The sequence below is a fragment of the Aptenodytes patagonicus genome, chromosome 6, assembly GCF_965638725.1.
Source record: "Aptenodytes patagonicus chromosome 6, bAptPat1.pri.cur, whole genome shotgun sequence".
NCBI classification, from domain to species: domain Eukaryota; kingdom Metazoa; phylum Chordata; class Aves; order Sphenisciformes; family Spheniscidae; genus Aptenodytes; species Aptenodytes patagonicus.
In genome coordinates, this window is record NC_134954.1 from 773,753 (window position 1) to 787,104 (window position 13,352).

The window sequence follows — 13,352 nt, forward strand, 5'->3', positions numbered from 1 at the left end:
ATAAAAAAGAGCAAATATTTACTAGATAAAGAGACTGAATGTCACACTTTTTTTATGCAAGAAGCAATGTGACATTGCTCATTTAATCTGGGCTCTGCTAATTGGTCTATTGCACAAGGAAAAATCTTTGGGAGTCCTTCTGGGAACGTCTCACATCATTCCCTATCAGCTGTTGACATACAAATACTCTGGTAATGAAAATATTTTCATTCCTTTATAACAGCATTCCCTGTCCTGTTTAATCTTATTTTCTCTCTTTCTAAAAACAAGCTTCTGTGTGGGGTTTCTGAACTAACGGACCTGATGCCATATATCAAAAATGTCCCGTGCTCCTGTCAAACTTGCTAGGAGTCCACCCAAAAGAGAGCGAAAGGGAAAAAACCCAAGGATTTATAGCAATAACATAGGATTTTAAACACCATTTGAAATGCATCATTTCAAAGGACTGTGAATGCAACTGGACTACAACTAAGCAGTACCTGTGCTGCCTTAGAGTCACCATCACTAACAATAGAGTACCTGGTGCAGGATCCAGCTACATGCTGGAAAGAGGCAGGTTTGCAAATTTCCAGAAACATTGCAAAGCAGAATATTTTAGCCAATTTTTACAACTCTATCACTGTAATGAAAAAGAACACTGAGGAACAAACAGCTGGAAATCCAGGGTGCCTTCCTGGCCTCCAACCAGGCTCTTCTAAAGCACGGGTTCAGGCTCACTAACCATGAGGACATCAGGGATGTACTACTGGAGATGAATAAAGTGGTGTTGAAAAGACTTCTAGCAACTCCTCCCACACACACTGCCCTGTCTCCAAGAGGGTATCAGCATCTCCATGGCAGATCCCTCTGCAGAGGCTGCACTATCCTCCAATCTAACAGCAAATCCTACTTGGGACAATTTTTATTTTCAACATGCTACTTCTATTTAGAAGCCCACTTTGTGCTCAGGCAAATAGCTCGGGAGATAAGATCACATTCTGCTGTGCATGAAATCCATGCAGCACAGTCATTTCTATAGTCTCAGAGCAATTGCTTTTGGAAATAAAATTATTTCAAAAGTTGCTGCATTCACATTGTGCTGGTAAATACCTCTCTTCCCCTGGTAAACTCCATACCTAAACACTGCTCTTAAATTCTTTGACATTTTAATGTATTTGTCTTCAATACCACAGTTCTTCCAAATTCAAGGTCTGAAATACGATGCAAGCCCCTGCTCCTCCCTCCCCTATCCCTCTCCCCCCTTGGGACTTGTGCCTCCACCCACATCCTGCTGCCCAGGTTGTAACATTCCTTTCTGCACCCTATCACTGTCACGCTCCCTCCTGGAAACAGGTGCAAGAAGATTAAAAACCCACTCATTCAGCTGGGATTTTCATCTGTTTGCACCTTCCTCTTTGCCACTCCTATATGTCAACATCTCTTGAGCAGAAGGTGGTGGGAAGGCGCTCGCTCTGTCAGTTCACAGTGTTTGCTGTTTACAGTGAGAAGCAGGAGTTTTATTCTGAGGGACAGCTATATCAGGAGATAGGAGAAAACTTAAGATACAAAGGCTTTACTTAAATTTGGTTGGATTTTTTTCCTTAGAAAGCACATGTGTTTTATTAAAACTAAAGTTTAATTTGAAGTGTCAGTGTTAACAGATCCCTAAGAGGGTTATTTTAATGAATTTTTGAAAAATACATTAATTCTATGTTATGCTTTTTAATTCCTAGATTGTTCATGACATGAGGATTGAAATATTGTACCATTTTTCATTTTAGTCATTAAGTCATTTTATGTCAAGCTGTCATTGCAACACAAACAGAAGACTTTGACCTAGAAGAGAGATCATTCCATGCTAAGTGGTAACTGCACTTAATATTGTAAAAACAAAGATACTGTAGTGACTGAAACCTTCTTCCACAGTAGTACTGTACCACTGCAACTGATGTCAGGAAGCAGCATTACAATGTTTGCATTGCATTTGAAAAATCCAGAAACATTTCTGCAGACATCTTTTTCCTAAAAATTCCTAAAATTGAGGAAATGTTTTGTGTCCTGTCCCATTGTCATTCCCCCCCCCCCCTTTTCATGCTGAATCAAAGCAGCCTTTATCCTCTCACCCCTATTTTGAACTGACAAAGTCTCCCGCAAACAGTTTCTGAGTTTTTTGATTACCCAAGCACCTGCATTCTTTGGACTTGTGGTCTGTGTTACAGAAGTATCCACCTTTACGGGAACTCTCAGTCTTCTATACAGAAGGAGCTCTCTGGAATTCCCTGGGGAGGACAGGCCTCGCAGGATAAGGACTTGTCTGTATGCAGATGTTTCCCAGAATGGCTGTTCCCCGCCACTTCCAGAAGAGTCCCTGGTGTGCTACATGCAATTAGCATCCACGCAAGGACTCTTAGCAGAAGAGTCATTCCTGAACAGGTTTCTAAGCGCAGGCAGACCTTCAGATTTGAAGTTGTTCAGTGCCAAGGTCACATCCCAAAAACAATTAAAAAAACTTGTGAAAACTGATGGTTTCACTCTCTTTCCTAGCAAAGTGCGGGCTGCATAAATGCAGCCACCTGGAACTGAACCCTCAGGGGCAGCACCAGCAAAGAACATGGATCTGGGTCATCTTCTCATCTCTGTAACTGGATCTCTCTGGCAAGAACGGAGAAATGCATCCTGGAGCTGGGACACTTTTCCTTTTGCTGTCTGCCACAGGAGAAGTGTGACACAGAGGCTGGTCAGCAAACAGAAGCTCCCAGAGTGAAAAGGGTACATGCACTCTTGGATCGCATTAAAGGGTTTGTTGGAGAGGGAAGGACTTTGTGAGCAAGAACAGCCATAGAGGTTGGTCCTAATTTTTCAAAGATATCCTTTTAATTTTTTTGTAAGGAGCAGCTTATTTCAGATGTGATACTCCAGCTAAAAATGCACAGGTGAGCACACAGCTAAAAACTGAATGTAGCCAAATGTGCTTTTTAGAGCTTTTTGGTCACACACTTACACACAAGGATTTCTAACAGATGAATCATTCACACCTCCTTCCTTCAGTGCATTTCTCGTGCATTCACAGGGTTTCTACTTGCAGAAAATGCAAATGGCTAATGGAGGACTCGCCAACACAAAAGCAATCAGGATGGACCTGTCCCCAGAATACGCCCAGCCAGTACACAAACCCAGATTCAATGTCCTATGCTATACGGTTCCCGGGTAGTCTTGAACTAAGATTTTTCCCTGATACGAGGCAAGGAGGGCAGAAGGGGGCATCAGTGAAACAGTGAGCATGGAAGAGGGCCTGAGGAGAGGCAGGAGAAAAGTGCAGCTGAGCAACAGGGTGAAGTGCCTAGTGAGATATTTCTGTAGGAGCCTGAGCTTTTGCTGGGCCTTCCCAAGGAACTTACACTCTATAAACAAATTGAAAGCACTAGGAAAATGCCAAATGCAAATATGGCAGTTTCTCTTCTGAAAAAGAAAAAGATCTTTACAGCTAGAAAAGTCTACTAGTGTGCAGCAGAAGGAAATAATATACTCGTTTAGAAAGATTTTACATGGCTCTCTGAATGTAGCCAATGATTAGGGAAAAAGCATGTATTATTCTCCCTGTCTAATCTTATATGCCAGGAAAAGAGAAATTTAAATTTCTATTTAAAAGGAAATTCTTATTTCAAGATTTAGTCTTTCGAAAGTAAGCCAAGAAATTTGGCAAGTGTAAAATATTGTTCCTAGCAGATATCAATTCACGAGAAGTTCTGGCATTGTTAGATAGGAGAGAGTGAGAAAACATAACTGATGGGTTTCCAATTGCACATGCATGTATTAAAAATACCACCATTATAAAGAATCTAGTGGTGCTTTCAAATGAGTTCCTACAAAGTCTCCAAAGCCACTTTCAACATTTCTTAAAAATAGCAGGGAAAACATTAAGTCAACGAAAACCTGCAGTACTGTTACATTTCCAGCTCTTGGTGTAGGCCACAGTAGTAAGTGAATGTTTTAAAATACATGTTTGCAAACATTTGTTGTCATCCCTGCCTCAGGTACTGCTGAGCACCATGACCTGGCCATGAAATGCTAGGTGTGTACTCCTTGCCCATGCTCTTCCAAGTCCCTTGCAGAATTTCTATCTCAAAATTTCAGAGTCCACCAGATCAGGGCCTAAGGAAATACTCTGCTCTGCCACTTGCCCTCTCCTCATCCACGCACTTCAGGTGCTTGCTTCAAAATCCCTTTGGCTTCAATGAGCAAATTGTGCAAGGTAACTGAGCAGAACAGCACCAAATTACACCCAGCCTCCTGCTGTCTCCCGGCTGGGTGGCAATGATGCCTCAGCATGCTGCTGGTACTAGGATAGGAGCAAACCACAGAGCTGTTGCTTAGCTCCCTCTCTATTTTAGCCAATTCCTGCCTACATCCCCACCTCCTCTTCAGCTTTTGTCTCATATCTCCTAATTTGGCCCCTGGTTTATGCTCTCCCACATTGAAAAGCCATATGATAGCCACAGCCAGTCACAGAGTCTTCCCTGGAGGCAAATATGCTCTGGTCTAAAGAAGTTTTCCACCTGCAGCTTAATGTTGCATCTCCTCACCTCCCCCGGCTTTAACATGATCAAAATACAACCCTCACCCCATCCCAGGAGCCAGCACAGGGGTGTCTCTCTCTCATTAAGTCAGGAAAAAAAAAGTAGGAGAGATTCCTCTCTTTTTTTTTTTAGTCCCACTCATGCACAGGATCCTTTAATATTTAATGTATATTTTAACGTGGTATTACAGAAGAGCCACATGTATCCTCAGAGGGGAAGCTTTTAAGAAGTTGAATAGTTCTTCAGGATATATAATCATACTAATTTCAATAAGAGGTGTGTGTCATTCAGGCTTCCACAGTCTGAAAATCGACTCCTGCTTGAAAAAGTCACATTTTCCCTTTAAAGGAAAAAGGAAAAAAATATGTTTGTCCTTCAGAATCCTTAGATGTGTTTACTGATCTTTTGTTGACCATTTTGTGAACTCAGAAGTCTGATGTCAGTTACTCTATAGAAAGGATACAGGCTGTTCTACCATAACTGGAATTATTTTTAAACACTTCCCCCTCACAGACTAAATCCTTGGAGGCTAAGGGGGAAGACAGACCAAGTGGGTTTATATTGAGAACAGAACAACTTACAAGAATTTAGTTCAGGAAAAAATAAGGAAAGTGCGGTGAAAAAACACAGGTTATACATATTCGTGGCAGAGGTATTTTGACAGTGTCACGGGAGACAATCAAGAACTTATTTCTGGATACAACAGCTCAGGTCAGACATTTCAATCAATGCGCATGCATATTTGCATCCCTGTCAAACTACTGGCAGATTGATACATCCTCATGATTATTAATAATTGTGTCTTTGCTGGAATTATCACAGCTATTTGAAATATCCACTCAAACCCTTGCCATCAGAAGTTTCTCCCCTTTACACACATACAGAAATTTTCCTTTGCTTTGAAATTCCAGGCAGAGCATCTCAGGAAGTAAACAAAATAAAAACAAGCAAACTTCCCCTGCTTGAGTAGCTCAGCCACAACAAAGAACAGGGGGAGAAAATTTACTGGAATGACTTGGGACAAATCACAAAGGACACACAATCTGTAACTTCTGAACAGAATATTCATGGCAGTATATAAAACAAAGTAACAGAAACAGGCTTGGTAAGATTTAATTTTAACTGAAAAACATTGATTTTTTTCAGCTGCTTTTCCCCTCAACTTGCACATTTTAATTTCAGATTGATTTCAGCCTCTCAGATTGAGAGGTGACTATAGGCCTATCTATGGGGATTATAGGGGGAAGCAGCTGAAGCTAAGCAGAATTTAGGATCAGTGATAAAAATACCAGAAACAACAAAAGAATAATACTTTCCTTTAACTCACTTTCAAAACAATCATAAGCAAAACATAATACCAAACAAAACTATCCAGCATTTGTAACCAGCTGTATTCTCAATGTCAGGTTGCAGATATTTGTTTTTAAAAAGATATTCTTTCACTTGTCTCTCCTGCAGTTCTCCTGAGGACACAGTCAGAACAGTGAAACTGGAATTGGCTTTTAACGTACTGATGACCAAGTAGCGTTCCTGTCCACTGTCACACACATCTGTACCCTATACCCTCTTTTCAAACTGAACACTCCTACTGCCAGCTTAACAACACTGCAAGGATTGCCTAATAGTTCCAGTCTTACTAAAGAATACCAGTTTGAACTCTACTAAACTCAATTTTTCTTTGTTTTTGCAATTTCTAGTACTTTTGAGAAAAGCTCTTGCAGCCACACAAGACTGCAACTTGTACATTGCGAATCATCAACTATTTCACTTAAAAGGTGAGGGTTTTTAGCTCTTGTGGCTGCAGATAAAAGAAATAGAAAATGATAAAAAATAAATGCAGTAGAATACATTGCATTGAGATATGTTTTAGGTGAATCTCATGATTTTGGGGACTTTTTAAAAAACTTGTGGCTAACTCTACAGAATAGAAATGCAGATGTATAAGACTACAACAATAAACGCACTCATTTTAAATTTACAGCTAGAAAGGATGAGACTGTGTTGACACCTATCCTGGAAAGCAGAAAGAGAGCATAATTTAAGGATATATGCTACATCTCTGGCCTACTAAATTTCTCTTTCAGATTTTGAAGAAAACAAATTTGTAATCCTTCAGCATTGTCAAGTGACAATTAGCAAAATTAAAATAGAACTTAAGTTTTCTGTGCTGCCCACTGCAGCACAGAAAAGTTAACTCACAGTAGGGACAAAGCTGCACATTCATGATTTTAATCAAGTCACCTGAAATTTGCTACAGACCTCGATAAAACTGAACTCGACACTGTACCTGACAGGGTCCCTGGGTCACTGGAAGCAGGCCATCTACCAGATGTCACATCTTGCAGAACTTTGTCATATCCTTCCTCAGGACCCTTCCGAACTGTTGTGCTTTCTGAGAGGTTTCTCAGCTGTGCTGAGGATGTCTGTTCAAGAAAAATACACGCTTCTTTCAGAAAACAAATGCTATGTCTTTAGTAAATAATTTGTCTTCAGGTATTGAATAATACTATTTATATACTTGGAAGCATGGCAGAGTTTATATTTTTTTCCATTAATAGCACAGATTTAGTTAGTACTGCTTTTAATATGGAACACTATCTAGAAAGTATTCCTTACTGAAGCTGACAGAATTTATCACACATTACAGAACTGTTGTAGTTTTCAATTTTATGTTGTTTTTTTTTTTTTTTAAATACACTACACTTTCTGTGCAACTCTTAAGTAGGATTGTTGAAGTATTACATCGTATTACATCGCTAAATTTACCATGGGCTTTTGACAAAATTTATGTTTACCATTCAAACACTCAAATGAATAGAATAATATTTTTACACAACTTTAAACAAGTACACACATTCTTTGGTGAATGCATAAGTGTATTTCAAGTTTACTGGCATTGAGAATAAGACAAGAAAAATTCAGGAGATAAACACATCAAAAGCATTAGTAAGATTTATGTAACTGCCTTATGCATTTTAGCCATCTGATAGTGTTAGATCTTCAGAGCAGAATCTGGACTATTTGCATTTGCTCCCACTACCCCAGTGTGTCTGGATGCAGAAACTTTGCCATAGTCTTCCAGTGCCGAAGTGAAGTGCAGAGCTGGTAAGTGAAGAGTGGCTGCCCAGCTGCCGTGCAGTGAGCAGAAAGAAGCTATGTAGATTTTCACTGCCTTAAACTTAACTCGGGCATGCACGGTTCAGTCACTGGCACTGACAGAGTGAATTTCTTTGCGTTCATCTTGGTGTCTTGAGGATTAAAAGTAATAAAGCCCGTTTACTCACAGACCAAAGTAGTAAAGTTAAGTATTAATATTATATGGTGTAAGACAAAACAAAGATATAATCAATCCCAGTTACGCTTTTTGTATGTATTGCGAAATAGGCTTCACTTGAATGTAACTGATTCATCATTAAATGTTTGTGAGGTTCCAGCAAGGGTCCTGAGGTCACAGTCCAGCCCATCTGCACAGAGCTAATCCCACAGTCATGGCCTTGAAAGCACTTCCATTATATTAACAGGCAACTTAAAGAAAACACTCAACTTACTAATTCTTTAAAATGCATTTAGAGCTTTTAGGGGTCCTACTGAGATGAAGGCAAAATCCATGGGGACGTGGATCAGCTTGGTTAGACCTTCACTGTCAGAGGAACACGTATAAGGACACTGGGGCTGGTGGTCTGGCCCACTGAACTGTCTTCTCTTTTTAGCTTAGGAATTATATAGGGAGTAACTAGAACAGGAAAACTTCTCCCTCCCCCCAGCTTATTAAATGATTTCCTGCCAGTCCTTAGAAAAAGCAACTCATTGCTCAAAGCCTTAAGAAGAAGTTGTGAGTGGCTCACGCCTGGGCTGGGAACAACAGGAAAGGAAGGACAAGCAGAGCTAATTGGCCTTTTTACACTTTGCCAGGGTAGCCAGCATGTCATAGATAAGCTTTCTTCACTAGTGATACCCCGTCGGTCCCTTCCTCTCTTTCATTCTGCTTTGCCTTTAAACATGATCATGTCAGATGTGATCCTGGCCAACACCCACGGGTGACTTAATGACCTTCTCCGCATACCAGCACTCAGGGAAGCTACATTTAAATCTGGTCACTCCACCATTTCCCATGCACAATAAAAATAAGCCATTTTTTCCAGTGGCCTCATTCACATAATTAAAAAACCAAACCAGCACTAGTAAGATCACCTAATAAGTGACTATTTGACTCAGTCAGTAAGTGACACATATTTCATTGAGAGAATTTATAGTCATAATTTGTCAAAAGACACACTTCTCAAAGTGATCTTTCTAAAACTGTATCAAATGTTGTTTATATTTTTTTCTGAAACAAGTACATTTCCAACAGCAGCCTGGTAAGACAATCCCATAGACAAAGAGTTTGGCATCTAGACAACCAACTAGCTGGTACTATACATTAGGTTCCACTAGTCCCAGTCACAATGCAGTATCATGCTATGTCCATACAGCCATGACGCATAGGCCCATTTTTTCTGATGTAGGCCCTAAATGATCCTTCAAAGAACTAAGTACTCACGCTCCTTTAACTGCAACTGCATAGCAACTATTCCTTTCTATTTTCATGTTCTGCTGCCAACATGCAAGCATAAAAAAAGTGCACAAATTATATTAATACATACCTGATTTACTGACAAATCTGCATGTTTAAAATGCTAGGCAAAGGCCATTTAAAAGAAATAATCTCACTTTTATCAAACTTTAGGAATTATTTGTAACAAGTCAATGAGCATTATCACAGTGACTTAGACCCTGAGTGTCATTTCCAGACCTCAAAACATCCTTAGTGTTTGTAATCGCCCCCATTGGTACTCATCCATTCTGAAACACAGAGTCCAGGATAGGACACACCATGCTTGATGCTTTCCAACACTACTTGAATAAAGTGGTTATTTCACAGGTCTCATCAATAACACTCCAGTACTACAGTGTAGCATGGGCCTTTCTTCTCAACAGCATGATAGTGTCAAGGCACATTCAATGTGACAGAAGGACGAAGGAGTTGCAGTACCTGATACTAGATTAGTCACTGACCATTGCTTGTTTATGCGACAGGTTACTCCCGTCCAGGGGTGTTACCTCACACTCATCCTTCTTGACTAGAATCCTGTCATCTGCAGATTTAAATCCATACTCTCTAATCTTTCAGCCATGTTTTTGATGGATGCACCATACCCAGGGTCTCTGTGAAATCCCACCCAATATATCCTTTCATTTGACAATGAATTGCTGATAACTGCTTGAATAGTTTTCCACTGTGCTTCTCACACACATGCTGTAGTAGTTCTGTAAAGATCTGAATTTTCTAGCCTTTCTAGCTTACGAAAACACCATGAGAACATTTAAAAAAAAACCAAAAACAAAACCCAACCATCTTTCTTCTCTATCAACTAGGCCTATTACTTTTTCTTCTGGAAGAAACAAGGCCAGCCTGGGCAGCAAAATTCGAGATCAAGGTGCAACTCATACTCTTTCAACAACTTTTACTTGGGTTCAGATGTTTGCAGCATTTTTGTTCTGTGCTGTATTAAGAGCAGAAGTTGATGGCACATCCTGGAAACATGTACTCTTGGAGGTGACAACAATGTTGCCATCATTTATGGCAAATAAAAAGATCTCAGTAAAATTTAAATAACACCCACCATTATTTTAGATGCAGAGTGTAAAAATAAAGATGAACACACCAATTTTTTTTTTTACCTTTGACACATCACACTTCTGTCTCTAGTTATTTTAAAAACACATTTGTTGTTAACTATCACAAAGTTTGGCCATCCTGAAGAAACTATTTGTGCAATGTGTACAAACTGAAAGGGGGAGGGGGAAACAAAAAGCGCATCGTGGAAAATCCACATTTCTCTACTGATAATCAAACTTTTCAAGTAAAATGTTCCAATGGTTATACTTCATCTAACAGTTAAAGATGTTTCATTTTGCACTGAAGACAGGCACTTTTTTTTGTCTCCTAAAATATGTTTCTAATTTAAGTTTGAAAAAATATTTCCATTGTGCCATATATGCGGTAACTCAAAACCAAAATGAAAGGATTAAAATCAGGGCTGCACAGAATGGTTTAAATTAAATTCAGGTAGTGGGGAAGACTGCCGTATCTGGCAAGCTCCCACTTACTGAGCTTTCTGGCCAAGAGGCAAGATGAAGCATAACAATCCTTACCTGCCAAGTCTAGAGCAATTTTGAGGCTTTTATTCATCTCTTAAAATAAAATCTTAATGCTCTTGGAAGCTTGCCTACCCATACAGTAGATCTCACCTGTCTTTTCTTTATCCTCACACAAATGTACTATAGTACGCTTCAGTAATGACTGAAAATGTTTTCAGTCTTTTTTTTTTTTTCTAAATACATGGTATTTAAACTTATCGCCCATTACACTTCAATGGAAGACGTGACTAAATCCTACAGGTATTTTGAAAATCTCAGCTAATAGGTTACAAATTATTGCTAGCAACATAGCGTATGAAGAGCTGAAATTTGGACTGTGGAATGCCCTTTTCCCATCTGTCACTCTTCTCACACCTATAAAACCTCTGCTGTCCCCACATAGTCTTCCTAGCTAAATCTGCCCGCCCCCCCCCCCCCCCCCAGTTCTGTTTATGATAGTGCAAACTGATTTATTTATGATTCATATTATTGCTACAGCCAACATGAATTCAGCCCCAAGGCTTCCCCAAACACAGTTATGTCCCTGAATGGATTGCTCTTGGCTAAGGAAAGAAAGGATAAGCAGAGCTCTGTCTTTCAGAAGAGGCATTGGTGTTGAAGAATTAAAGTTTTCATGAGCTTCTTAGGAGATTCCTCAAAATAGTAGTATTAAATTATTTTTACAATCATTTGGGAAGAAACTAAATATGTAAATAATATGTAGATCTCTCTGGAGCTTTCTCCTAGATTTGTATGAGGCTTAAAGATTTTCAGATGGTACCAGTAACAAAACAATTTAGTAACAGCCTGGCCTAATAAGGCCACAGTTAATCTGTATAGACCATCTACCTTCAGGGAGTTCTTTATTCCAAGCCAGGGAGTTCCCGAACTTTTTCTGCCACATGTACAACCACCAGCAACAGCAAATACCTTCACCGGCACATCAGCTCCCATTTGTTTGCCAGGCTGTGTGCCATTTTGAAGTGGTTTGTGCCCCTCCCAGTAGTACATTCATCACATTACCTAAGCTGTTGCATTCTAAAGCAATCTAAAAATCATTATTTGCTGTAGAACCTGAAAAATTTGCAGCAATAGCACACCAAGTCACAGGCACAGCTGATTTGAGAAACTGCTACCAATCTAGTGTTTTAATGCTATTTTCCATCTCCCTTGAAGATTTTTTTTTTTAAGGATACATTGACTTGGAAATTTTGACAAGTTTGTTAAAGAGCAAGTTTCACATCTTTCTGGTTGGGACTAGGGGCATTGTAACAGGTCAAAAACAGGAGAATTCTTTTGTTTTGCTTTATTATATATCAAGATAATGTCTGATGAAATGCCGTGAGTTCTGAGCACCTTGGGGTGGACTGACAGCACCTAGTACTATGCATTCTCCAAAACAGTAGTTTAAGAAAAAAAAAAAAAATCAGAATCATTTAGGTTGGAAAAGACCTTTACAATCGAGTCAGCTTTGTTCTTTGTAATTTGTCAGGAAAAAATGAAAGGAGTGACTAAGCAAGCTTGTAATAAAGGTTGCTTTTGTTAATAATTTTTTCTTTCTTGGACCACATTTCATGAAATGGGATAGTAATTCTTGGAAACTAATGCTCACCACTTGCCACTGAAAAGGAAAGTAGGCAAGGATGCCTCAAGGCAAAGAGGCGGTACCCAACTTGGCCTTCTGCAGGCTGCTCTCAGATTGATGTGTACTCCAAAATGTGCAAAGTTCCACATTGAAGGTCCTGCAAAGAGGTGTCTGCAGAACTGAGGAGTTAATATGAAACTTGGCAACAATGACCAGGGCTGAGAGACCAGGGAAAGAAAACTGCACTGTCAAACAGGAGGTAAGTTTTCAGTTTTGCTTAAACTCACGTCCCAAGTGACTTATTTCATGATGATTTCAACTGCCACATCAGTGACCTTTGTGTTCAGAATGTGTTTCCAGTACTGGCACATGCAGAAAGCTTTCTTCTTAAATTACAGAGAGTTCAAATAAGTATAATCCTAAACGGGATCTCAGCTTCAGAACAGAATCAGAGTCCCTTGTGCCATTATCAGATCATCTTCTCAGACAACCCGAGGTCAGGCCAACCTAGGCAATTATTTATAGTCATTTGTGTGGAACTCATGGCATTCAAAAGCCTCGTGAAAGCTCATCAGGCTGCACAGAACTCCAGAGGTCATTTCTGTTCCCTCTCATTATACCAGCCCTTAACGGTGGGGAGATTAGAAACACTCCTTCAATTCTAGATGGCGATATTTAACTTATTAAGGAAAACTGATGCACTGCAGCCCACACTGAAGAGGAGATTGAGACTAACACCTGAACTCATGTGGCAAGGCTGTTCTGAAACACAAGACATTTCAGCAAGAACAACCTCTCTACATGATCACAGGAAAAGTCATGGAACCACCCTACATAGGTGCAGGCTATGACTGAAAACATGGTCACCTAGGTGGGAAGTGTACAGAAAAACAGAGGTTTTGAGCTTGCCCACATTAATTTCTTTTGAAGGCCTTAAAAGTGAGGTGGACTTTAAATTTCATTAGTAGTACAGACAGGGTGCTGGTAAGACACCACCACACAGAACTGGGTTCCTGCATATGCCATCGTCT